A 25,872-nucleotide genomic window follows, 5' to 3' on the forward strand; every position below is an offset into this window, starting at 1 on the left:
AACCCGACCTTTCTCTCTGGCTGCCTTTAACATTTTTTTCCTTCATTTCAACCTTGGTGAATCTGACAATTATGTGTCTTGGGGTTGCTCTTCTCGAGGAGTATCTTTGTGGTGTCCTCTGTATTTCCTGAATTTGAAGTTGGCCTATCTTGCTAGGTTGGTGTAGTTCTCCTGGATAATATCCTGAAGAGTGTTTTTTTTAACTTGGTTCCATTCTCCCCATCACTTTTAGGTACAACAATCATACGTAGGTTTGGTCTTTTCATGTAACCCCATGTTTCTTGGAGGCTTTGTTTGTTCATTTTCATTCTTTTTTCTCTAATCTTATCTTCATGCTTTATTCATTAAGTTGATCTTCAATCTGTGATATCCTTTCTTCCACTTGATCAATTTGACTACTGATACTTCTGTATGCTTCACAAAGTTCCGGTGCTGTGTTTTTCAGCTTTATCAGGTCAATTACGTTCTTTTCTAAACTGGTTATTCTAGTTAGTAATTCCTCTAACCTTTTTTCAAGGTTCTTAGCTTTCTTGCATTGGGTTAGAACATGCGCCTTTAGCTCAGAGGAGTTTGTTATCACCCACCTTCTGACGCCTAGTTTGTCAATTTGTGAAACTCATTCTCCATCCAGTTTTGTTCCCTTGCTGGCAAGGAGTTGTGATCCTTTGGAGGAGAGGAGGCATTCTGGTTTTGGAATTTTCAGCTTTTTTGCACCTTTGTTTCCCTCATCTTCGTGGATTTATCTACCTTTGGTCTTTGATGTTGGCAACCTTTGTATGTGGTTTATGTGTGGATGTCCTTTTGTTGATGTTGATGCTATTCTTTTCTGTTTGTTAGTTTTCCTTCTAACAGTCAGGCCCTCTGCTTCAGGTCTGCTGGAGTTTGCTGGTGGTCCACTCCAGACCCTGTTTGCCTGGGTATCACCAGCGGAGGCTACAGAACAACAAAGATTGCTGCCTGCTCCTTCCTCTGAAAGCTTTGTTTCAGATGGGCACCCGCCAGATGCCAGCCAGAGCTGTCCTATATGAAGTGTCTATCAATCCTTCCTAGGAGATGTCTCCCAGTCAGGAGGCATGGGGTCAGGAACCCACTTAAGGAGGCAGTCTGTCCCTTGGCAGAGTTCAAGAACTGTGCTGGGAGATCTGCTACTCTCTTCAGAGCTGGCAGGCAGGAACGTCTAAGTCTGTTGAAGCTGCACCCACAGCCGCCACTTCCCCTAGGTGCTCTGTCCCAGGGAGATGGAAGTTTTATCTATAAGCCCCTGACCGGGGCTGCTGCCTTTCTTTCAGAGATACCCCACCCAGAGAGGAGGAATCTAGAGAGGCAGTGTGGCTACAGAGGTTTTGCTGAGTTGCAGTAGGCTCCGAGGGGAAAACCACCTACTCAAGCCTCAGTAATTGCAGACACCCCTCCCCAACCGATCTCAAGCATCCCAGGTCGACTTCAAACTGCTGTGCTGGCAGCGAGAATTTCAAGTCAGTGGACCTTAGCCTGAAGGGCTTCTTGGGAGTGGTATCTGCTGAGCTAGACCGCTTGGCTCTCTGGCTTCAGCCCCTTTTCCAAGAGAGTGAAGGGTTCTGTCTTGCTGGCATTCCAGGTGCCACTGGGGTATGAAAAAAAAATCCTGCAACTAGCTTGGTATCTGCCCAAATGGCTGCCCATTTTGTGCGTGAAACCCAGGGCTCTGGTGGTTTCACGCTTCAACCTGAGGAAATCTCCTAGTTGGCGGGTTGCAATGATCATGGGAAAAGCATAGTATCTGGGCCGGATAGCACCATCAGTCACAGCACAGTCTCTCATGACTTCTTTTGGTTAGGACAGGGAGTTCCTTGACCCCTTGTGCTTCCCAGGTGAGGCAATGCTCCACTCTGCTTCTGCTCACCCTCTGTGGGCTGCACCCACTGTCTAACCAGTCCCAGTGAGATAAGCCAGGTACCTCAGTTGGAAATGCAAAATCACCCACCTTCTGCCTTGATCTCGTTGGGAGTTGCAGACTGGAGATGTTCCTATTGGGCCATCTTGTCCAGGAATCCATCTTAACTATTTCTAAGTGTATTATTCAGTAGTGTTGAGATATAGCTTTTATTTTCTTTAGCTTGCATTTAAAGGTCTATGTTAATAACAATATGTATTTTTTTTTTTTTTTTTTTTTGCTGGATACAGTATTGATTGATTTACATGGATTATCTCATTTAGCACAATAATTTTGTAAGTTAGGAACTATTATTTCATCCTGTTCAAGAAGTATAGATTTGAGTCTTGGCTAACTAACTAGTTTAATGTCACAGAGTTAGTAAATAGCAGGACTGAGATTCAATGTGTTTAAACTGAACTCAAATGGATTGTGGAGCTCATCTTCTTAAATACTCTTTTGAACCATATTTTTTATTCTGTTTTTGAAAATAGCAAATATGTTAATACAGATAAGATATTCACTTTATTTTTTAGTGTGTATGTAAAATAGGGACATTATAGATGCCTGATTTGTACTTTCAGTGATGGAGAAGTAATCAAAGCAATGAAGAGAAACTTAATATGAAAAGGTATTTACTTACTCCTACCAAATGTGTTTTCCTTAGGTGAGTGGGCATAGAACAGGATTTCTCAACCTTGTCACTACTGATATTTTGGGCTGGATAATTTTGAGAGGCTGACCTGTGTGTGGTATAATGTTTACTGGCATCTGTGGGCTCTTTCCACCAGCTGGCAGGAGCACCGCTCCAGTTGAAACGAACAAACAAAAATACCTTCAGACGTTGCCAAATGTCCCTGGGAGGCGAAATCTCTCCTTGTTGAGAACCACTAGCCTAGAATACAAAAATATTTCATTATTTACATCTGAACAAGTCATCTGAATGTTTTATGGTATTAAAAAATGTATATTGAGTGTTTACTATGTGCCAGGCACCATTTTTCTAAGTGCTTTGCAGGTACTAATTCATTTAACTACCCAAATAACAACCCCATAATGTTGTTATTATGTAGTGGGTACATTACATGGGAAAGAGGAATTAGAAACCCTACTAGTCTGATGGAATAAGCCCTAGTTCCTATCCACAATGCTTATCCACTTCCTCTTTGACTCTGCTAGTGATATCCATTTGCAAGTCCTTGATAAACTTTTCAGTAATATGTGACAAATTGAGAAAAGCAATTAAAATATGTTTTTTTTCCTTAAAGAAATAAACTTACATACTAGATTTAATAGAAAAAAGATACAATAGAGTAAGTGAGTTGGCTGCTTATGGTTCTGGACCATTCATCCTTCCAGAACAATGTCTAGAGGAAGAAGTGTTCAGTTTCTGTTGGTTACATAACTTACAAATGTGTCTCCCAGTTATAGTTCTAAGATAATTTTTCCCCTAGGTGCAATCTTATGGTTTATTAAAAAGGAAAGTTGTCAGTCAAAATGTCTACTTCTTCTCACCCATTGGCTTGTCAAAGCTAGTGTTGTGACATGTCTTCATTTGATAGGAAGAGATGGGGAAGTCAAGCCTACTGGCTGGACTTCAGGCATCAGACTATATTAAATTTTCTTTGTATTTTAAAAAGATTTTTTATTATGAAAATGTTAAGCAACTACAAATGTAAAGAGAGTAGTTGAATAAACCTTTTGCCCACCATTTATTATTAATATATAGTTTAATCTATACCTCCACCCAAACCAGATTATTTTTGAGGCAAACCTCATCATACTATTTCACTTGCAGTATTTTATTATGTATCTCTAAATCTAAAGGATAAAAAATAATTATTGAACTTAACTATAAAGCCATGATCACATCTGAATTTTAGAAAAAACTTGATATCATTAAATATCCAGACAATGATGACATTACTCTGATTGTCATACAATTATGACATATATATTACTTTTATAGTGCTTGAATTGAATCCAAATAAGAAGTGTGTGGTGTTGTTGGCTGATTTCCTTTTAAAATATCTTTCTTACAGTAATTTTTTTGAGGTAAAATTTATATCTTGTTAAGTCTGTTTTGATTTAAAGGTTCTCCTTACATTTTTTACCAAGAAATTTTTATTCTTTTACTGAAGAAAGGGGCCATTTCTTTTGTAGAATTTCGCATATTCTATTTTCCTGTAAATTAGTATTTTGCTGTAGAGGCTTGTTTCAAGTTCCTTTTAAAAGTGTTAATTTATTTATTTATGTATTTTTTTGCAAGAATACCTTGTGGGTGGTGTTGTGTTCTTCCATGGGGTGGCACATAATTTCCGGTTAGTGGCATTGATGATCACTTGCCAGATCCATCAATTCATGAAGAGTTACAAAACTGATAATTTAATTATGTTAAATTATGTTATTTCTTCTTCTTCTTCTTTTTTTTTAACTGGAATGTCTGTCAAAATAAACTTCCTTACCTCAACTGCTTTGTTACCCTGAGGTACAGGTTACATTCTACTACCATTTTCAAAACCATCAATTGGTTTCCTAGCATCTTCTGAAAGTATTCACTGAGTTGTGTAGTTTTGTTTTAAAGTTTTATTATGAATATGAATCATATAAGTACATATATTTGATATGTTTCACCTATTGTGTTTATTGTGTGCATGCTCAAGTTGTCCCAGTTTTGGCCAGTGGGAGTCTCTTCAGTTTGACTCATTAGACCCTTGAGAATGGTCCGGATAAATTCTGGTAGTTTCTTTGCTGTCTGGTTTGACAAACTGCTTTAAGGTCACATTTGTACATTTCCTGCCTGCGTTAGTCTGTTTTCACACTACCATAAAGAACTAACTGAGACTGGGTGATTTATGAAGAAAAGAGGTTTAATTGACTCACGGTTCTGCAGGCTTAACAGGACACATGACTGGGAGGCCTCAGAAAACTTACAATCATGGTGGAAGGTGAAGGGGAAGCAAGCCCTTTCTTGACACAGCAGCTGGAGAAAGAGAACAAAGGGGAAGTGCCACACACTTTAAACCATCAGATTTCCTGAGAACTCATTCACTATCATGAGAACAGCATGGAGGAAATCTGCCCCAATGGTCCAATCACCTCCAACCAGGTCCATCCCCCAACGTTGGGAACTGCAATTCAACATGAGATTTGGATGGGGAGACACAGCCAAATCACATCACTGGCCCAGACCTGAAATTAACTATCTCCTTAAGGATCCTTGGTTCCTTTTGGTGGAAAATGACTTTTAGATAACATAGTTTAGGTATTAGTGATGTTTATTGCTACTGAGCTATTATTATTTTTGGACTTTCAATGTCAGAAGTTAGAAAATATGTGCTACTTTAAAAGATAAAATACATCATGAGTTCATATTAATACCTCCTATTCAAATTCAGAACTTTCAGGCCTACAGAAATTTTACTTTAGTGATCCAACATTTGTATTTCCTTTCAACGATACTGAAAATCCTGGTTCTCAGCAATGCTGGTATAATCACTCATTTAAATTTTCCCATAATATTACACAACTGCCTCATATTAATAATATTAGCATTATTACCAATAATATGCTTCCTAAAAACTATGTAAGTTTTTTTCCAAGTTTTTTTTTTTTTTTTTTTTTTTTCTGTTCTTAGGCTTTATCCCTGAAGGGACATATGGTGAAATTACTGTATTTTAACATTATTTGGAATAACTTTTCTTAGTCATTATGCCAAAAACTTTGAATTTCTTGTTTCCTTAATTTTGTCTTACAGTTAGGTAAAATATTTGCATGGTTTCTATGCTAAATTTGCAAAACAAGTTATATTCAAGGGAGTTCAGCTTCATTCCTTGTCTACCACCCAATTATCTCCCCTCTTATATAGCTAACCATTAAGGAAGTTATGATTGGCTGGGCATGGTGGCTTACGCCTGTAATCCCAGCACTTTGGGAGGCTAAGGTGGGTGAATCACCTGAGGTCGAGAGTTTGACCAGCCTGACCAACATGGAGAAACCCTGTCTCTACTAAAAATACAAAATTAGCCAGGCATGGTGGCGCATACCTGTAATCCCAGCTACTCGGGAGACTGAGGCAGGAGAACTGCTTGAACCTGGGAGATGGAGGTTGCAGTGAGCCGAGATCACACCATTGCACTCCAGCCTGTGTGACAAAGCAAGACTCTGCCACAAAAAAACCACTTATGATTTATCCTTCTTTGCATTTTAATATCAGCAAACATGTATATTTGTATATCTTCACTTATATAAATGGTAGCCATTATAAATGGTATAAATTGTAGCCATTATAAATATTTCTCCCATATTTTTCCAATTAACAATATATCTTGAGAGTGTCTCCATAGTATATTAGTATATAGTATATTAAAACATTCCCCATTCCTTTTTGTGGCTGCATAGTACTCCATTGCATGGATGTACCATAGCTTACTCAATAAATTTTCCACTGATGAGATTTGGGCTATTTCTAGTCTTTCCCCATTCCACATAATGTTGAAACTAAAAGCTTTGTACATACATCTTTTATTTTATTTTGTCAGCATGGTTTTGAACATATATCTTTTATTTTTGCCACTATATCTTTATTTATAAGTATTACTTAATAATTCTTTAGTGAGGATCTAGGAAGGATAAATTCTTTCATTTTCTTGTTTGTTTGAAAATACATTTTTTATCTTTACTTTAAATGATAGTTTGGGTAAAAAGTTGCAAATTAATGATGATTTTCTCCCAGCACATTGAAGACAGTATTTCATTAGCTTCTATTGTTGCTTTTGAGTAGTTTGCTGTTAAAATATATCTATTCCTTTATAGGTAAACTCTCTTTTCTTTCTGATTGCTTTAAGATATTCTTTTAGTTTCAGGTTTACTACAGATTCATTAAGGTGTGCCTGAAATGGATATATTTTCATTTATCTTGTTTGGTATTCATTGTGATACCTTAATCTGAAGAGTCTCACCTTTAATCAATTCTGGAAAAGTTCTTAGCCATTTTCCCCCTATATTTCCTTTCCTCCACTCTACCTCCTTTACCCTCCCACCTTTTCCTCTTAGTGTTCTTATCAGGTGCATTTGTACTTTCTTATTCTGCTCTCCACATTCTTTAATTTCTCTTTAATAAGCTTTAAAAATTTATTGTAGTCTCTCTTTAGCAGGCTTAGCAATTTACTGCAATATGTATTCCTGTTTACAGTTTTCAAAAAATGCATTCATGTTCTTGTTAAACTTTTTTTATAGTGCAAAGTAATTGTGTGTGTAGGATGTTCACTGGGACTTGTGTTTGCCCTCAGATGGTTATGAAAGGATAAAAATTGAGAATAAGGAGGCATCAAGTATCCCACATTCTAAAGACAGCCTCTAGCAATTGGTTTATTAAAGGATAGTCTAACTGACTCTGCTACATCCACACATACCCAGGAGTTTCACTATACAATCAGAATGTAAAGATGAGAAGGAAATGATGGGAGCCATGAGTCATCAGTGTAGTAGAAGGTCCTTCCCGGCCTCTCAGAACCAGGGGATGGGGGAAGCACTAAGTATCATTGGCACCCCATTCCCCAGTTGGGTGGCAGATATGATGTGTCTCTGTGCCTAGCTGAGCAGCAGGTGAAGAGAACCTGAAGACCTGAGAATGATGGTAGAGTGGAGCAGCATGGGGGCTTCAAGGAGGAGCTGGGAGTCCTCTCCACTATTTGGTGGGTCAAATTCACGTGGATCAAGTAGACACTGTGCAAAGTATCCTTGATTGAATATTTTGCCAGATGTCGCCTATAAGGGCTGGCCACTGGGTGAGGAGATTGCAGTGGCAAGAGGCTGTGGAGTGAACCTCCCAGATAGAAGCTAAGAGGAATGTTGCCACCAGCTCTCCTACAGAGGGGAAGGAGCCCCAAAGGGTGTTCTGGAGAGCTCACAAAGGTGTCCAACTATGCTTTGCCTTTCTGTTCCTCTCCAGAATCCTTTGTTTCTTTTGCTTTGGTTTTGATGTTGCAGCACTAGTGTAGACCTCTTTTCTTCTTTTTTTCCTGTGGGTTAATATATTTATTATTGTTTGTTGGTCTTTACTATTCTGTATTCATTTTTTTTTGCCCTATTAATCTCAACACTGGCCTTTTAACCTCATCAGGCTGTATTCTGACATACAGCAACCTTGTGTTTTACCTGATCCTTCATAGTTCAATGAGAGTCTGTTCTGGTCCATCCAGCCTTTGTGCCTGGTTCCCTCCTCTCTACCAAGTGCCCTGTCAACACCCTTTTTTTTCTGTGCTGACTTAGTCCTCCCTTGCAGTTATGGTCACTCTTTGTCCTCCTGCTCTTCATGACCAGCTCTCACATGTGCTTTGCGCTCCAATGAAGAGGCAACTCATACAATCAGGTATGGAGAGAGAGATTTTTTCCATAGTGATTTATACTCTCTGAAAATTGAGCTATCATCAGTGACACTGCTGAACATGCAAAAGAAAGTGGCAGCTCTAGTTATATGAGAGTTCAGTCCTTGGGAGCATCCAAAAGTGGTGATGACCATCTGGATATCAAAATGAAGTTTTAGCAACACTAGGGGTCTCTGGGCAACATACATGAATTTAAAAGAAAGAAACATTCTATAGTCATGGGAAATCCTGCTAATTAGAACTGAGTTTTATAAAAGGTCATGGTGTGAAACCAAAGAAATAACTTTGAACCTTGATATTATGTGCTTCTTTCTATAGACAGAGCTTATTAGGCAGGAAAGATGACATGCTCTCCTCTCCTATGGTCTTACTGCATCCCAAAGTACAGATAAATGCCACCAACCATGATGTAGCACAACAAATAGTAAGGAGCATTAGACTTAGCAGTCAGAAAGGCTTGAGTTTGAATTTTAAAAACATTGCTGTTTACTTGTTGCATGGCCTTGGGCCAGCTACTCATTCTTTTTGAGCTTTGATTTCCTCATAATAATGCCCATCTTACGGAGTTGTGGTAAGAATTAAAGGTGAATTATGTACAGAAACACTTGGTACCTTGCCTATAGTATTATATTAACACACAAGGCTGGCTTCTCTTTGGACGATGCTGACAAAACCCACACTGGAAGGAACTTGGATTTGTATTTATCTTCTCTTTTTTAGCTTTTTTGCTTGATTCCATTAACCAGAGAGGAAGTCATATAAGTTAAATTGTTGGAGAAAGGTGTGATGGCTGCATTTAATAAATATTGAAAATATAAATTTAAACAGAATTTGTAAGAATGCAATTTTCTGGGTAAACATTGAATCATGGGAGTGAATGGACCCTTTCATATTTTAACAGGGTTTCCAGGTTATGTGCCCTTTTTTTATTGTCTTACCTTAGGCTGACCCCATTTGATGATAGCACTAAGAATTGATGTTTCCTTTAGCCCCAGAGCAGCTGAAAACAGAGGAGGAAGGAGTAAATCTCTGGATTAGAATTTTTAAGGTTGGGAGCCGTCAGCCAACAGTTGTCTTCCCGGGTGGAGGAATATGAAACTTTGAGTTCCCTTCCCCTTTGCTCATAAAACCCAACAGCACAGAACCTTGGCAGTCTCACTATTTTCCCTTGCTTTCTGCAGTCAAAGTCTGAATGCAGCTTAGAGTGGAAATGTTGAAATAAAGAACATGGCTTTAGAGTAAGACAGACCTGGACTTGGCCCTGGTAAATGGTCAGTGCCTTGTCAATCCTGTCCATTATTACTTGTACTCCGAATTCAGCTTTTGTACTTCAGATACATTGATCCTTAATCCTGCCTTGAATGTTCTGTGTAGAGGAGCCTTTAAGTGATTAGTTTTGGATTCTTAGCTTTTATATTTTGCATTTTGAGTTCTCTCCATGTACTCAACTTACCAGTGCTAATTGCAGTATTCTTACTACAGAAGACATTTCTTAGATACAGAGCCTATTCCAAAGCATTCAAGGAAGATTGATAGGTCATTCTGGAATGGGCTCCATTCTACTTCCCCAATTTATTTTTTTCCTCAATCTGTTCCATAATCTGTCATTTTAAAAACTCTCCCTTTAGTAGCAGGATTTTATGCAACAAATCCCCTTCCCCTCAGTATATTCCACAATTTGGCCAGGAATCTTTACAGGAAGAGGTCAGAGGACTCTGATGCCTGGTGTAGAATATGTACATATTAGTGCTTCTTTTCTTCTCATCTGTTGACAAGAGCTTTGCTACCCTGTAGCTAATGACTCCTTTAGGGTTTTTGCCAGCTTTTGGGTTGTTTCATTTTGGCACTTTCCTTGGCCCCAGCTTTTTTTCTCCCCTCCTCTTAACATGTTTTGTTCTAGTAGACACCCTCCTTTCCTGGCTATATCTTAAGTCATTCTTCCTTTGGAATGAGATGTCATTACAAGCCCAATAATGAGTTTAAAGATGATGATAATAGTAATAGATAAGGCATACTGAGTATTCACCATGTACTAGACACCATTGTAAGCACTTTTAATATATGAACACATTTAAACCTCACAACTGCCCTACGAAATAGCTATAAGTTTTATCTCCATTTTCCAGGTGGGGAAACTGCTGCAAGAGAGGTTCAGTCCCTTGTCCTGGGCAGCACAGCAACAGTGAATAGACAGCAGTTAGCTTGGCTTCAGGTGTGCCTGAACATTCAGGAGCTGACTGTGGAGAGATTTTCTGTGTAGGCACCTCTAAGCTCTGGACACTGATGTCCAGGATCCTGTCTTGAATGGTCCTGAATAAGGTGGCGTCATTATCAGCAAGAGCACAACAGAATAACATTTCCTATGAAATTAACAAAATGCTGGAATAATGTGTAGTTTCTGTGAATTTCTTTAGAAGCAAGTTGGCCAGACAACCGTTATGATCTTACATTTGTACTCAGGAAAAAACATAAAATATGAAGGAATTTTTGAGAAAGCTAAAATAGGTCACCTTCCCACTCCTAGTACTGAGAAAGGCATTTTTAGAGCTTACTTTCCAAACAAGCAAATTGAACTTAAGAAGTCACTTTCATTTGAAAATCAGGTGAAAGTCAACATTAATGATTACAAAATTAACAACAATAATTCCCTGGGAGAGTACCTTCACATGCCAACTAATTCATAGGGTAAGAAAAAAATTAGACAAAATTCAGTTCAATGACGGGTAATTTTGAAAATAGTCAATTTAGGAATTACCCACTAACTAGGAGTTAGAAGTCTATGATTATTTTTTGGTTTATTCTAAAAGTGACTTGTGTAGACACAGCCTGTGTGGGGAAAGCAGGGAAACATGCTGCTGCCAACCAAACAATAAAATGAAGAGAACAACAAACAAAGGAAACCTTTCCAAAAGCTCTCTTCATTTACATTCTGAGATTACTGGCCTCATCTCTCTGCTGAAATAGCCTTGCTTTACTGGCCGTCCAAAAGCATAATCAGGTGCTACCAGGAGCTTTTGCTCCAACAAACTGCATGGAGAATATTTGAATGCTGCCAAGACTATAGGTGCCTGTTTCAAGTTGTCATAGAATATGCTATAACATGTCATAAATAAGGGAGGTATATTTATAAATCTGACATTAAAAATGTGTTCCTAAAATATCTCACGTGTTCCTTGGCCATGTCAGCATAGAAATAATGTTTAGTATTTGTTTATTTTACTGGACCACCCTATGAACCTGGGGGAAACATGTTAGAAAAAAAATTATAGCTACGCCAACTATTCTGGGAGATACACGAGCCCTCCATGTTTATCAGGTTGAGGGCACTGTATTTTGATGTCAATAAGCAATTTTTCCAGCCCGGTCTCCTGCCCGACCCTTTTAATCCATCAATATATTATTAGAGATAAAGTTGGTGGATGCCTGCTGCAGTTAGAAGATAAATGACATCTCTGAAGTCAGGCATTAAAGACTAGATTAAGGCCTTGTGACACCGTTTTCAGTGCTCATCTGTGCACTTCTGTTCAACCTATCACACTGAGTGACAAGAAAGAAAAATAATGAACTGGGCCAGGGGAAGAAGAAGGAAAAAAAACGGCAGAAAAAGAGAGAGATTTTTTTCCCCTAACACACAAACTACATCAGTTCACACTCGGGATTAGACTGCATTTAAAGAAAGGAAAAAAGAAAAGAAAATGGGGAATTGGGAAGGACAGGGAAGGGACTGTTCTATAAAGATGAAAATAGGTAGACAAAAGGGACATGAAAGCAAAGAATTCCATTTCTGCCTGGCCCATGTTGCCTTTGGTACCCCCACCTGCCTCCCAGCCTCTCCCATGCAGATATCTCCCAGTTGGCTTCCAGTTGCTTTAGGAATCTGCTCCATCCCTGGGTTCGGAGTGCTGACATAAATCTTGTTAAGAGGCAGCACTCGGTTCTCAATCTTGGTGAATCGTGTTCTTCCCTCCTCACCAAAGGATTTCCTTCATGCTGCTATCATTGGTCTGGTTGGAGGTATTAAAGATTTTTGTAACTCTGTCTTCTGATAGTGATTTGAATATGGCTACTGAGTTGACAAGTACAAATGTTGAATTTTCTCCAATTGTGTGGAAAACAGGAGCCATAAATGAATTGCTCCGGGGAAGTGAAAGGAAAGCGAGATGCTGGGCAGGTGAGAGGGGATTAACCAGTGGAAAGCACCCAGGTTTGTGGAGAGGAGGCTTGGGCCGATTAATTCCAAGTTCTCTTTCTCAATCACTTATGGAGGATCAAAACTGCATCCCCTCCCCATATGATATGCTGTGTCTGTGAGTTTAGAAAGACACCTCTTTTGTAGATCTCTTTTGCTCCCAGCACTTCAAAAGTCCTTATTAGAATGCAAGTCCATAAGACATTTAGGTGCATTGGTGGTGTTCCCAGCACCTTTCACTGTGGAACACACAGGGGGTCCTTCATTGATATTTGGTAACTGATTGATAATTCTTGTGGCCCCAACCTCTTTTCTGTGCTCCTGCTGAAAGTATCATATAAATTATTCTGCTGTTGTAAACATCCCCCATCTCTGATCCAACGCTGTATGGCAAGCCTTCTCGGCTGTTCATGTTGCCATCCACTGTCTATAGGTTCAGTTTGTTTCCAATTCCCAGCTTTTTTTCTTTCCTTCTTGCATACCCCTTGTTTATTTCTTCCTCCCCTTTTCTTCAGCCCCAATTCAAGGCATCATTGTTGCAGGCTTTATCCCCAAATTCATTTTCTGTTCTTAAAATCCATTATGCCAACCATCACAAGATTGATCCTCCTCAAACTCTCCTTCAACTCTGACATTCCTGTTTGGACGAACGGAGGCAAGATGGTGCACTTCCGGGTTCTTCATCACCAACTTTTCCCACGCGTGCGAAAATGCAGCCGGCGCCCGGGAAGGTGCAGACCAACCGGGCATGCGCCAGGTAACGTCAATCCGAAGATACTAACATTTACCTGGTCGCACCTGCAGAATGCCCCCTGACACGCCCGTGCCCCGCCTATTGCCCTCCCACTCCTAGAAAAGCCGCTCCGGACGGACGCCACACGCGGACTTCCCAGCCCCACTCCTGTCGGGATGTCGGGACTGTATCAGGAATCCCGCCCGAGAGCCCCACCGGGGGACTCTGTCGGCCTCCTTTGCCGGAGGCCGACAGACCTCTCCCTACCCACCTTCTTCCCCTGAAGCTAGGTGATCAAAAATAAATTTGCAGTTTTGCTCCTACCCTTACCTGCTCGCTGGTTCTTTTGTGCCCACTCTGGTGGTCTTTAGAAAAAACAAATCAATTCCCTGTTCAACATCTCCTACCATGTATAAAACAAAGTTCAAATTGTTTATTATATCATTAAGACTCTGCAGATTCTGATCCAACTGCTTTTTCTGTCTCATCTTTTTCTCTTCCTCCTCTAAAACCTAGCCTTCAGCAAAGTCATTCATATGCTTCAGACATGGTTATTATTTACTCATCTCTGTTTGCTTTTTCTCTTCCTTGTTTTGAAATTTCCTTCAGTGGATACCTTCACTTGTCTGAACACTGTACCCTCCTTGGCTCACTCTTCTTTTCCATGTGGCTGTCTCTGTCTTCCTTCAGTGGCAGAACCTAGCTTGGCACAGAATGTCAACTGATTACAAGGCTTGGTAATCATAGAAAAGACATAGGCTGCTAGGTCTCAAGGAATCTAACCAGACAATTGGCATATCCTTAAAATTCTCTTCCTTTGGCCTCTGCTTATTTGAAAATGTTGAGTTACTTCTTTCCAACTATCTTTGTCTGTTGGGGCTGCTATAATAAAATATCATAGAGAGAGTACCTTATGAACAACAGAAATTTATTACTTATAGTTTTGGAGGCTGCAGTGTTCAAGATCAAGACTAGTGCATTCCAAGTCTGATGAGTGCCCTCTTCCTGGTTCATAGATGGTGCCTTCTTGCTGTGTCCTCATGTGGTAGAAGGGGCAAGGCAGCTCTCTGGAGCTTCTTTTAAAGGGGCTTAATCCTGTTTATGAGGGCTCCACCCCCATGACCTAGTCACCTCCCCAAAAGCCCCAATCGCCTTGGGAATTAGGATTTCAACATATACATTTTGGGGGAACACACAAACATTCAGACCATAGCAGCAGCTGATGGTAGGATTTTTCTGCATCAAAGGTACAGTTGTGAGATGGACAAACACACTGCCGATAACTCTAGTTTCATATTTTCCCCACCAGAGACAAACTGATACTTGGGCTCTCTGACCCCAAAGGGAAAAGTCCTGAGCAAGAAGATATCTGATTAATCTAGTAGCTATCAGATGTCTACTCCTGAGCCAAGAAAGTGAGGCCTGGTTGGGGGATACAGAGGAATCAAAGGTACTAGGATTGGCCAAGTCTGAGCACGCTCCCTCCAATTTGGCCAGGGAGGGAGATTGCAGAGGTGACCATGATCTTTCCCTCCTTGAGACTTTGTACCTCCTTCCATCAAGAGGTGGAGTCTATTTCCCTACCACTTGAATCTAGGTCGGACTTAGTCCTTGACTGGGTGTCAAAAGAATGCAGCAGGAGTGACGTGGTGCCAGTTCCAAGGCTTGACCTCAAAAGATCATGCACAATTCCACTCTTTCTCAGAGTCCTGCCACCACCATGTGAAAAAGTCTGGGCTAGCCTGTATGATAATGAGAGATATGTGGCTCAGTCATCCTTGTTACCTCAATTGACAACCAACTAATCACGAGAAGCAGAGCTGCCCAGTGGGTCATCAGTGCCATCAGTCTATTCAGCTGAGATCAGAAGAACCATGTAGATAAGTCCAGACCAAAAAGCCAACTCATAAGCACATAAATGGTTGTTTTTTTAAGCCTGTAACTTTTGGGTGTTTTGTTATACAACAAATCTAACTGACACAAAGGTGGAATATGTATGACAGCTGCTCCCCTGGTAACCATACAGTTTAGAGTAGAATATTTTTCAGAAGCAGGAAGACTGTGCTCTGGGCAAGGAAAACCATGGACAGCAGGTACATCTTCTTCTACGCCCTTAACACAAGACTATTGCATCCTTTTTTTATTTTTGAGTAGACGGTGAACCCCTGAGGGCAGTGGCTGGTCTGGTTTATTTCTCCTAGTGATTAGCAGAGGCTCTCATACACATCAGGTACTTGGTAAATCTTAGTTAAATGAGTGACTCGATGGGATATTATTCCATCATCATTCTCATTTGTGGGTATATGAGACTTAAACATTTTATCACTGATTTACCACTAAACCTTGGAATCTTAAGAATTTTTTTTGGGAAAAAAATCTTTCATATGTTACACAAAAATGCAAATCTGGTGCCATCCCCCAGTGATAGGTCTGATAAAATTCAACACTAAACCACTTCATAGAAAAGACATACTTCTAGCAGTGCTCACAAAGCAGCTTTTATTCATGCTCTCTGCAGACACTGAGCCTTTTCTTTGTCTATGAAACATCCATGGCTGCCATTTGTTGATATCCACTATCAACCAGGCACTGTGCTTCTCATTATGTAAACATATCTCATTTAATTCAGTCCTCCAAGTGACCCCATGAGGTAATCATTCTTATTTTACAGAGGAGGAAATTGAAACCCAGGGAAGTTAAACATAATTGCTCAAGTTCATACATATAGTAAGCATCCAAGCAGTGATTTGAACACAGGACTCTCCTGCTCTACAGACCTTCTGTATTTGGATAGTGTTGCTAGAGGATGGCAATGACTTCCAAATTGAGACAAAATCTCTCTATTTTGATTTAATTTTTACTCTCGGGACTATACTATTCACAATTTCTTCATCCTAGATGTTTCTACTTTTCTTTTGCTTTTAAGATGTGTCTTAGATGTAATTGTTTTATTTAGCTTACCATAGCCACTATAGCAGAGGGACAGTTGTCCATTTAGAGTCATGTTCAGCCATGGCTTGGTTATGGGCTGTAAGTAAAAGTTAGCATTACTAAAATGCTAGAGGAGTTACATCTAAAGATATTTAAACATACAAAGCTTCACTGAACACCTTTCAGCATGTTGGGAACACAAACTGTGCAAGTTCGGGAGGTGACCATAAGACATGACCTCTGCCTTTATGGACTTTATAGTCTGGTGGGAAAGAGCTATGTACCCAGTAGTTTCCTAATGAAGGGGCATGTATTAAATGCTAGGGGCACAAGCCCATCACAAGAGGGTCACAGAGGAGGAAGAGACAACTTCCATTGACAAGAACCAGGACATGTTTACAGGAGAGATGGGCACATAAGCTAAGTATTGGAGGACAAATAAGAATTAGAAAGACAGAGTTGCTGTGGCATTCCAGTTTAGCATACCTTTTCAAAAGTGCTTAGTATGAGCTGAGTGCAATGATGCCCAGCTGTAGTCCCAGCTACTTGGGAAGCTGAGGAGGGAGGATAGCTTGAACCCCAGGAATCTGATGCCGGCCTGAGCAACATAGCAAGACTCCATCTCTCCTAAAAAAAAAAAAAAAAAGAAAAAAAGAAAAAGCTTAGTATGTCCCCAAGAGACAGAAAGAAAACAGCATTGTCTGCATCTTCGTTACCTTCAAGCACTGTATGAGGACACTCACAGTGACGGAAAAAGAGAGTAATCATAGGCTCAAGGGAGAGAAAATGGGAGATCCTCTGAAATGTTGGGAGTATCTGGATCTCTGTGGATAGTTTAGACTGATTTTCTGTGAAGACAAACACACAAACAATTTCAAGGTATATTTATGACTATAAGGAAGATATTTTCAATTCTGGAAGTATAAAATTATGAGACCTACAGGGAGAATCATCAAGTTACATGAGGTAAAATGCACAATGTAATGAAAGGAAGTTTCGAGGAAATAGATTTCAATAGAAATCAGAAACCAATTTAAAATCTTCTATAAGAAAGTACTGTCAGTTGTAGTGGCTCACACCTGTAATCCCAGGACTTTGGGAGGCCAAGGCTGGAGGATTGCTTGAAGCCAGGAGTTCGAGATCAGCCTGGGCAACACAGTGAGACCCAGTCAGACTCTACAAAAATTAGAAAAAATTAGTTGGGTGTGGTGGCATGTGCCTGTAGTACCAGCTCCTCAGGGTGCTAAGGAGGGAGGTTTGCTTGAGCCCAGGAGTTCGAGGCTGCAGTGAACCATGATTATGCCACTTCATTCCAGCCTGGCTGGCAGAATGAGAACTGTCTCAAAAAAAAAAAAAAAAAAAAAAAAAAAAAAAAAAAAAAAAAAAAAGAATGAAAGTAGTAACAACAACAACAACAACACACACACACAACTGAATGTTTCTTAATAAAATTTAAAAGAATTTTAAAAATCTAAGTTTATCCTCTGCTTTAGTTACTACCAGAGATTCAAAAGTCTCTTAAACAATTAGCAATTTTATTCTGAAAACAAGGCAAACAGATTTAAAATAAAGCCAAAACAGTATATGATTGTAGTGAACTGAGTGGTGTCTCCCAAAAGAACTCATATTTACCCAGAATCTCAAAAGGGGATCTTATTTGGAATAAAGGTCCTTGCATATGTAATTAAGGTAAGATTAGTGATAAGATCATGTTGGCTTAGGGTGGGACCTAGATCTGATACCTAATGTCATTTTAAGAAGAGAAGAGAACACAGATAGGAGAGAAGGCTGTGTGAAGAGGGAGTTAGAGCCTGAAGTCAGGCTGCTTCAAGCCAAGGAAGACCAGAAGCCACCAGAAGCTGGAAGAGGCAAGGTAGGATTCTCTCGCAGAGACTTGGAAGGGAGTATACCCCTACTGTCACTGTGAGTTTGGACATCTGGCTTCCAGAATGGTGAGAAAATACATTTCTTTTGTTTTAAGCCATCTGGTTTGTGGTAATTTGTTAAAGCAGCCCTAGGAAACGAATACAGTGATTAAAGCATTGGGTTTCAGAGAAGGAGGGGGTCTGGAATAAGTAGGACTTCCTAGAGGAGGTCAGGCAGGAAACTGAAGACTTTGCGGAAGTAAAGAGGAGAAGAGGACTTTCTTGGAACAAGAAACAGCAGTAGCAAAAGTGTTGAGGTGGGAATGGACAAGAAAGGGCAGACCTTCTGCATGGAGAACTAAACTTGCCTTGATTTGTACCTGGTGGGCAACTCCTGGCTTTTCTTTCTCTTGACATGGATGCATCACTAGAAATAGTCTCATATTTAAAAATAATAATAAGGAGAAGATTTCTAATTCCAGTATAGACCAAAGAAAATTAAGAGAAAATCAGTGAGGAAGATCATGAGAAATGAGGTGGAGACTTTCCTAAGAGGGGGACAATATGAGCAAAGCTGTTAAAGCAGATGTTGGTATATATGTGTGAAAAATATTTCCTGATACTATGTATCAGAATATGTGTAAACAAACTAGCTCACTAACTTACTAATAAAAAGCAGGGGAGTACTGAGAGACAGAGAAAAAATGGATTCAGCATGTGCACATTTCTGGTTGGGTAGAAAAGGCAAGGAAGTAGGGAAGACAGATTGAATTAAATTAAGTTTTAATTATCAAAACTACTGTGAGCATTACTGTTCCCTGCTCCAAACAGCAGATGGTGTCATCAGTTTATCATAGCTGGGTTGCAGTTCAGAATGGTCAGGATGAGGACAGTGGAAGTGAGTATGTTCTTTCAGAAGCTGGGGAGTTATGGGTTATTTGTAGGCTATGTATCTATGTCTTAGGTAGGGGTCTGTAAAATACAGATGTTCCCTAAAATATCTGGCCTCCAATTTTACAATAATTAAAAATGGCCATGGATTTTCCAACTGGCTGATGAAAGGGAAAAAATAATAAGAAAAGGCAAAAGAAGGTTTAATACATTTATAATTTAACGTGTGTGTTGTTCTACATTATTAGTCATAAAGAATTTTCGGGCTAGAAAATCCTGAGTGTTTTTGTGTCTAATTTTCTGAATATAGTCTTAAGTCTTGAGATAGATAATCTCTTTTTTTCTCTTAGATTCCTTTTTTATTTTAAGTAAAGATTTGCCTTGCTTTAAAGAAACTGTGCCTGTTGGTTATGGCTTATTACAAGAAAGCCAAGGTCCTCATAATAATCAGTGAACTAATGAAAAGATGGTGCGTTTTAATGTATGTTTATATATTTTAGTTAAAATAAAATGTAGGTCTTCACGTGTATTTTTTAAATTTTTAAATTTTTATTATACTTTAAGTTCTGGGATACATGTGCAGAACGTGCAGGTTTGTTACATAGGTATACATGGAGATAGATAATCTTGAAACCCAAAGACTAAGTTATTCATTTCAATATTGAGCAGGCACAGAATACAGGTGCTTAATCGGTGTCTGGAGAATGAACCAATTAATAGATCCTATAAAACTGGTGAATGAAATTGGGAGTGTGGTCAAACATGCTGTTTTTAATGTAGGCATGGCTAAAATAATTTTTATGAAGAAGTGGAAAATAAGAAAGCATGCCAGGAATTGGATAAGATATAAAAACCCTTCCTGCTAGAAGGAAAACTGTAAAGAAGGTAATGGGGGCTGATACGGTTTGGATGTGTTCCCACCCAAATCTTATTTGAATTATAGTTCCCATAATCCCCATGTGTCCTGGGAAGGACAGTGTGGAAGGTAATTTAATCATGGGGGCATTTAGCCTCATGCTGTTCTCATGATAGTGAGTGAGTTCTCATGAGACCTGATGGTTTTGTAAGAGGGTTTTCCCCCTTTTACTTGGCACTTCTCCTTCCTGCTGCCATGTGAAGAAGGATGTGTTTTCTTCCCATTCTCCCATGATTGTAAGTTTCCTGAGGCCTCCCCAGCCATGCTGAACTGTGAGTCAGTTAAACCTCTTTCCTTCGTAAATTACCCAGTCTCAGATATATTCTTATAGCAGCATGGGAATGGACTAATACAGTAAATTGGCACCAGGAGTATGGTGCTGCTGTAAAGATACCCAAAAATGTGGAAGTGACTTTGGAACTGGGTAACAGGCAGAAGTTGGAACAGTTTGGAGGGCTCAGAAGACAGAAAGATGTGTGAAAGTTTGGAACTCCCTAGAGACTTGTTGAATGGCTTTGCCCAAAGTGCTGACAGTGATATGGACAATAAAGTCCAGACTGAGGTGGTCTTAGACGAAGATGGGTAACTTGCTGGGAAGTGGAGCAAAGGTGACCCTTGTTATGCTTTAGCAAAGAGACTGCTGGCATTTTGCTCCTGCCCTTGAGATCTGTGGAACTTTGAACTTGAGAGAGATGATTTAGGATATCTGGCAGAAGAAATTTCCAAGCGGCAAAACAGTCAAGAGGTGACAAAGCATGAAAGTTCAGAAAATTTGCAGTCTGACAATCTAATAGGAAAGAAAACCCCATTTTTGAGGGGAAATTCAAGTTGGCTGCAGAAATTTGCATAAGTAATGAGAAGCCAAATGTTAATCACTAAGAAAATAAGAAATATGTTTCCAGGGCATGTCAGAGGTCTTCAAAGCAACTCCTCCCATGACAGGTCCAGACTAGGAACAAAAATGGCTTCCTGAGCTGGGTCCAGGGCACCCCTGCTGTGAGCAGTCTCAGAACTGCATCCCAGCCACCCCAGCCATAGCTAAAAGGGGCCAAGGTACAACTCAGGATGTTGCCTCAGAGAGTGCAAGCACCCAGTCTTGGCGGCTTCCACGTGGTGTTGGTCCTGTGGCTGTGCAAAAGACAAGAATTGAGGTTTGGGAACCTCTGTCTAGATTTCAGAGGATGTATAGAAATGCCTTGATGTCCAGGCAGAAGTTTGCTTCATGAGGGTGGGGCCCTCATGGAGAACCTCTGCTAAGGCTGTGTGGAAGAGAAATGGGATGTTGGAGCCCCCACTGGGGCACTGACTAGTGGAGCTGTGAGAAGATGGCCACTGTCCTCCAGACGCCAGAATGGTAGCTCCACTGACAGCTTGTACCATGTACCTAGAAAAGCCACAGACACTCAACAGGAGCCTATGAAAGCAGGTGGGTTGGAGGTTGTACCCTGCAAAGCCACAGGGGTGGAGTTTCTCAAGGCCAGGGGAGCCCACCTCTTGCATCAGCATGATTTGGATGTGAGACATGGGGTCAAAGGAGGTCATTTTGGAACTTCAATGTTTAATTACTGCTCTATTGGATTTCAGACTTGCATGGGGCCTGTAGCCCCTTTGTTTTGGCCAATTTCTCCCATTGGGAATAGGTGTATTTACCCAATTTACCCAATACCCAATGTCTCCTCCATTGTATGTAGAAAGTAACTAACTTGTTTTTGATTTTATAGGTTCATAGATGAAAGAGGCTTGCCTGTTTCAGATGAGACTTTGAACTTGGAGTTTTGAGTTAATACTGAAATAAATTAAGACTTTGGGGGACTGCTGGAAGGGCATGATTGTGTTTTAAAATGTTATGAGATGAGATTTGGGAGGGGCCATGGCAGAATGATCTATTTTGGCCATATTCCCACCCAAATCTCATCTTGAATTATAGTTTCCATAATTCCCACATGTTATGGGAGGGACCCAGTGGGAGGTAATTTAATCGTGGAGGCATTTGCTCTCATGCTGTTCTCATGATAGTGAGTTCTTAAAAGATCTGATGGTTTTTTAAGGGACTTTTCCCCCTTTTGCTTGGCATTTCTCCTTCCTGCTGTCATGTGAACAAGGACATGTTTGCTTCCCCTTCCACCATGATTGTATGTTTCCTGAGGCCTCTCCAGCCATGGTGAACTCTGAGTCAATTAAACCTCTTTCCTTTATAAATTATCCAGTCTTACACCCAGTATGTCTTTATTAGCAGCATGAGAATAAGCTAATACAGGGTAAGCTGCAACATTTGAACTTTATACCCCCAAATCAGGATTTGACCCTTTGGGGCTCCCCAAGGATGACCTTCCCCAACATAGTCTCAAACAACCACATTATTATTGCTGTCTCATCAGTAGAAATCCTTGAGCTTCTAGGATAAGTTCCTAGGATTTAAGCTTTATCATTCCTAATGAATGCTTATTGTCTTTGTCTGGCCTGAAACAGTCACTTCTCGATTTGCAGAGACACGTCTGAACTAGGGTTGTACCTTGCTTTCTATAGTCCAAGGAAAGGTCTCAATATTTCTATGAAAAGAGAGGACTTGGGAATGGGAAGAGGATCCTATGAAGCTTTTCGTGATTCCTGAGCTGCAAGTATAATCCTGCACAGTATTAGTACCTATGACCACCACTTTGATGTGTTGGACCAAGAATAGTGTACTGAAGAGCTCAAGGTGGAGAGGATGGGCCTTGGTGTGGCCCATCATAAGGAGCAAAAGAAGTGAAAGTTATAATTTGGTGCTTGCCTTGATCATATCAATCAAACCCAAATTATGTAAATAACCCTCCACTGTCCAATACATTATGTGCCATAGCCACCATGGCCCTCTGAGAATATGCTGATGTGTGTCCCATTATCCCAGTCATACACACATACTTTGGCTCAATATGGCTAAACCAAAATAGAGCGTTAACCTATTCTACCCCTTACCACTAGGTAGAAACCTGGGGGAATAGTTTTGCTCCTTAAAAGTCTCAATATGGTGCTTATCCAAAGATGGGAGTTATAATAAATGGAGCCCTACCCCAACCATATGCCGTCCAAAATTCTTCAGTGTTTCCCGCCAGATTTTCAACTATTTTATCTGATGTGTTCATGTTTCAGATATTCTGATCATCTTATTCTGGAAGAAGTGAGTTCTCAGTTGTCCATGAAGTCCTGCAGACTTTTCATAAACTGAACTTTTCATTGATCATGACCTTATCCTACATAACCCAAGTCATCAGGACCTATGCAATGGAGGCCAAATTATGGCAGGACCGTGCTCCAGAGAGAAGAAATGTGGTCCCTCAACACAAGCCATGTCTTCAATAGAGGTAATTTTAACAACTGGGACCAAGATTTCAGCAATAGAGGCAGCCTTTGTGAGTCAATAAAGAACAGGAGAGACCTTTGTAGGAGGAAAATGGGAACAAACATAGTCAATCCTTTCACAGGCAAAGACCTTTTTTTGGAGGTAGTGTGTTTCGTTTAACCCCTTAACTCTGCCAGTTCCCAGAATGAGGTGAAATTAGAAGCCTCTTCTGCATAATAGGCATAATGCCAACTGCTTTGAAAATTTGTTGTAATAATTAGAGAAAGTAATACATTTTCACCTTTTGAAAATAATAGATTATTGACAAATATTACATCCCTTACCTTTACCTCTTTTCCTTCCCCAAATGCAACCCAATTTAATTAATAAATATATTGAGTCTTCACTAGGCTAATAATTTCCGGAATCTGGGATGTATAAAATAAACTGTATTGTGAAATCAGAAAAAAAGGAATTCAGATGCTTTCCTCTTGGGAGCTCAGACTTTGTAAAATCAGAGCTCCCAAGGGTTAGGCTTCTGCAGGGAAGACAAAGCCAGAAGCTGCCATTCCATTTCCCTGGTTCAAGGGGAGGCAGCCAGGCCCACTGCACTGTCTGAGGCAGGGGCCTCCCTTTTTCCTCCTGCATCTCCTGGGGGCCTCTGGAACCAGTGACTCTATTGTTATGCATCTTAGCTTTTTCATCTGCAAGATTGAGAATTCAACCATATTGACCTCCTAGGCAGGAATACTAAATAATTTTCATAAAGATCTATGAAATCAACTAAGTTATGTCTAAAAGTCACACTATTTGTTTTACAGTTCTGCAGTGCAATTGTGCCCATGTGTGTGCCCTCCACATGATTTCTGGTCATCTGTGAGCTTGATTTCTCTTGTCTTGCCATGGTGAGTTAAATCAAACATACCTGCAGATTTCCTGACTGACATAGAGTCTCCTTCTCCTTCCAGCGCCTTCATCATCACTGTCCCCTTTTGAAGATTCTTTTTTCAACTCTCTCTTTTTCAAAAGATTACTTTGTCACAATTATTCAGGAAAGGGTTTTGCGCCTGTAGGAAATATTAATAGACTATTATGAGGTCCTACAACTAATTTTTCCACACATATCATCTGTCTTTGCATGGTTATTAAACTTCAACAATATTTCATGCAATGCTTCCCTGCTAAATTAATTTGGTTCCTTCTTTTCTGGCTTCTTCTTTTCTGTCCACAAGCTTTAAAATTAAATTGAATCTTCATAATTATAGCTTTTTGTTGTTCTTCTTCATATCTTTTTCTTTTTTTCAATTTCTCTATCAAAGGAGCAATAAAGACATAAAGAAGCAAAATTATAATTCTAAAAGACCCAAATAGTCTTGAGTTTGATGGGTTTGAGGCTGGGTATCATTTAAGTAGGAGGAGAGGGGGTAAAGAAATTCAGACCTGGAATTTGATAAATTGGCCCTGATTTATCCTGGGGCATTGGAAACAAATGAAAATTGTTCTCTTAATCTTAAAACTTTTGTGGTTGTTATAGTGTTCTTATTTGTGTCAAGTGGTACTCTCCTTTTTAAAAAAATACATATTCTGTCTCTCTACATCCACATACACACATTAACACACATATTTTCTCTTGTGGTTAAATTTTCCCAAAGTCTCATGTAGTTATTAAATCTCTCTTAAAATCACTTTCTTAGGCACTAAGGAATCTTCACTCTTATGTTACATATCTTGAAAGTGGAGAGATGAAGAGCTAAAACAACATTCGTGTTTGGGGTTGACACAGCCAAGGTACCAACCAAGGGGTCTGTAGGAATTGGAATCAGGAAGGGGGCTCTGATAGGAGGTCCTGAGAGTCAGAGATAAGAGTCAGTTAAAGTCCATTGGGAAGAGCAGAGGCTCAACCACAAACATGGGAAGTGTAGGTAGAAGAGACCCTTCAATCTCCTTCCACTCTTACTTCCACCTTGCTTCCCCACCTTGGTCCTCCACCATAGGAGAAAAGAAATTGCCAACTGGATAGGTGAGACAGGTCTGTCTGATTGGACCTGCATTCCTGGTGGGTAGGATTATAGTGCTTCAAAGGCTGGCACCCCTGCCTAGCTGGTCCTCAGATAGAAGCAGCACATGACCTCCTTGGATGAGCCAACCATTCTTATGAGTCTACTCTTCAGTCTAAACTGGTGGTTGTGTAGTGGATGCAGGGCCTGTCTTGGGGCTTGGTGTCCCTGTCTCTCCATTTCTCCAGCCAAAAATCTGCTTTCCTAAACCAAGCATCACAAGGGAGACCTTTATTTAGCAGTTGCTGGCTTAGCTATTACCGAGGACTTAGCTATTACTAAGTACTCCAAACTCATCAAATTGTATACATTAAACACACACAGGTTTTTTTGGGGGGGGGTATATCAGTTATACTTCAATAAGGCTGTTAAAAATAAGGAGATACTGGCCGGGCGCGGTGGCTCAAGCCTGTAATCCCAGCACTTTTGGAGGCCGAGACGGGCGGATCACGAGGTCAGGAGATCGAGACCATCCTGGCTAACACGGTGAAACCACTAAAAATACAAAAAACTAGCCGGGCGAGGTGGCGGCGGCTGTAGTCCCAGCTACTCGGGAGGCTGAGGCAGGAGAATGGCGTAAACCCGGGAGGCGGAGCTTGCAGTGAGCTGAGATCCGGCCACTGCACTCCAGCCTGGGCGACAGAGCGAGACTCCGTCTCAAAAAAAAAAA

The sequence above is a fragment of the Rhinopithecus bieti genome, unplaced genomic scaffold (genome assembly GCF_001698545.2).
Source record: "Rhinopithecus bieti isolate Rb0 unplaced genomic scaffold, ASM169854v2 scaffold_9203, whole genome shotgun sequence".
Classification (NCBI taxonomy): Eukaryota; Metazoa; Chordata; class Mammalia; order Primates; family Cercopithecidae; genus Rhinopithecus; species Rhinopithecus bieti.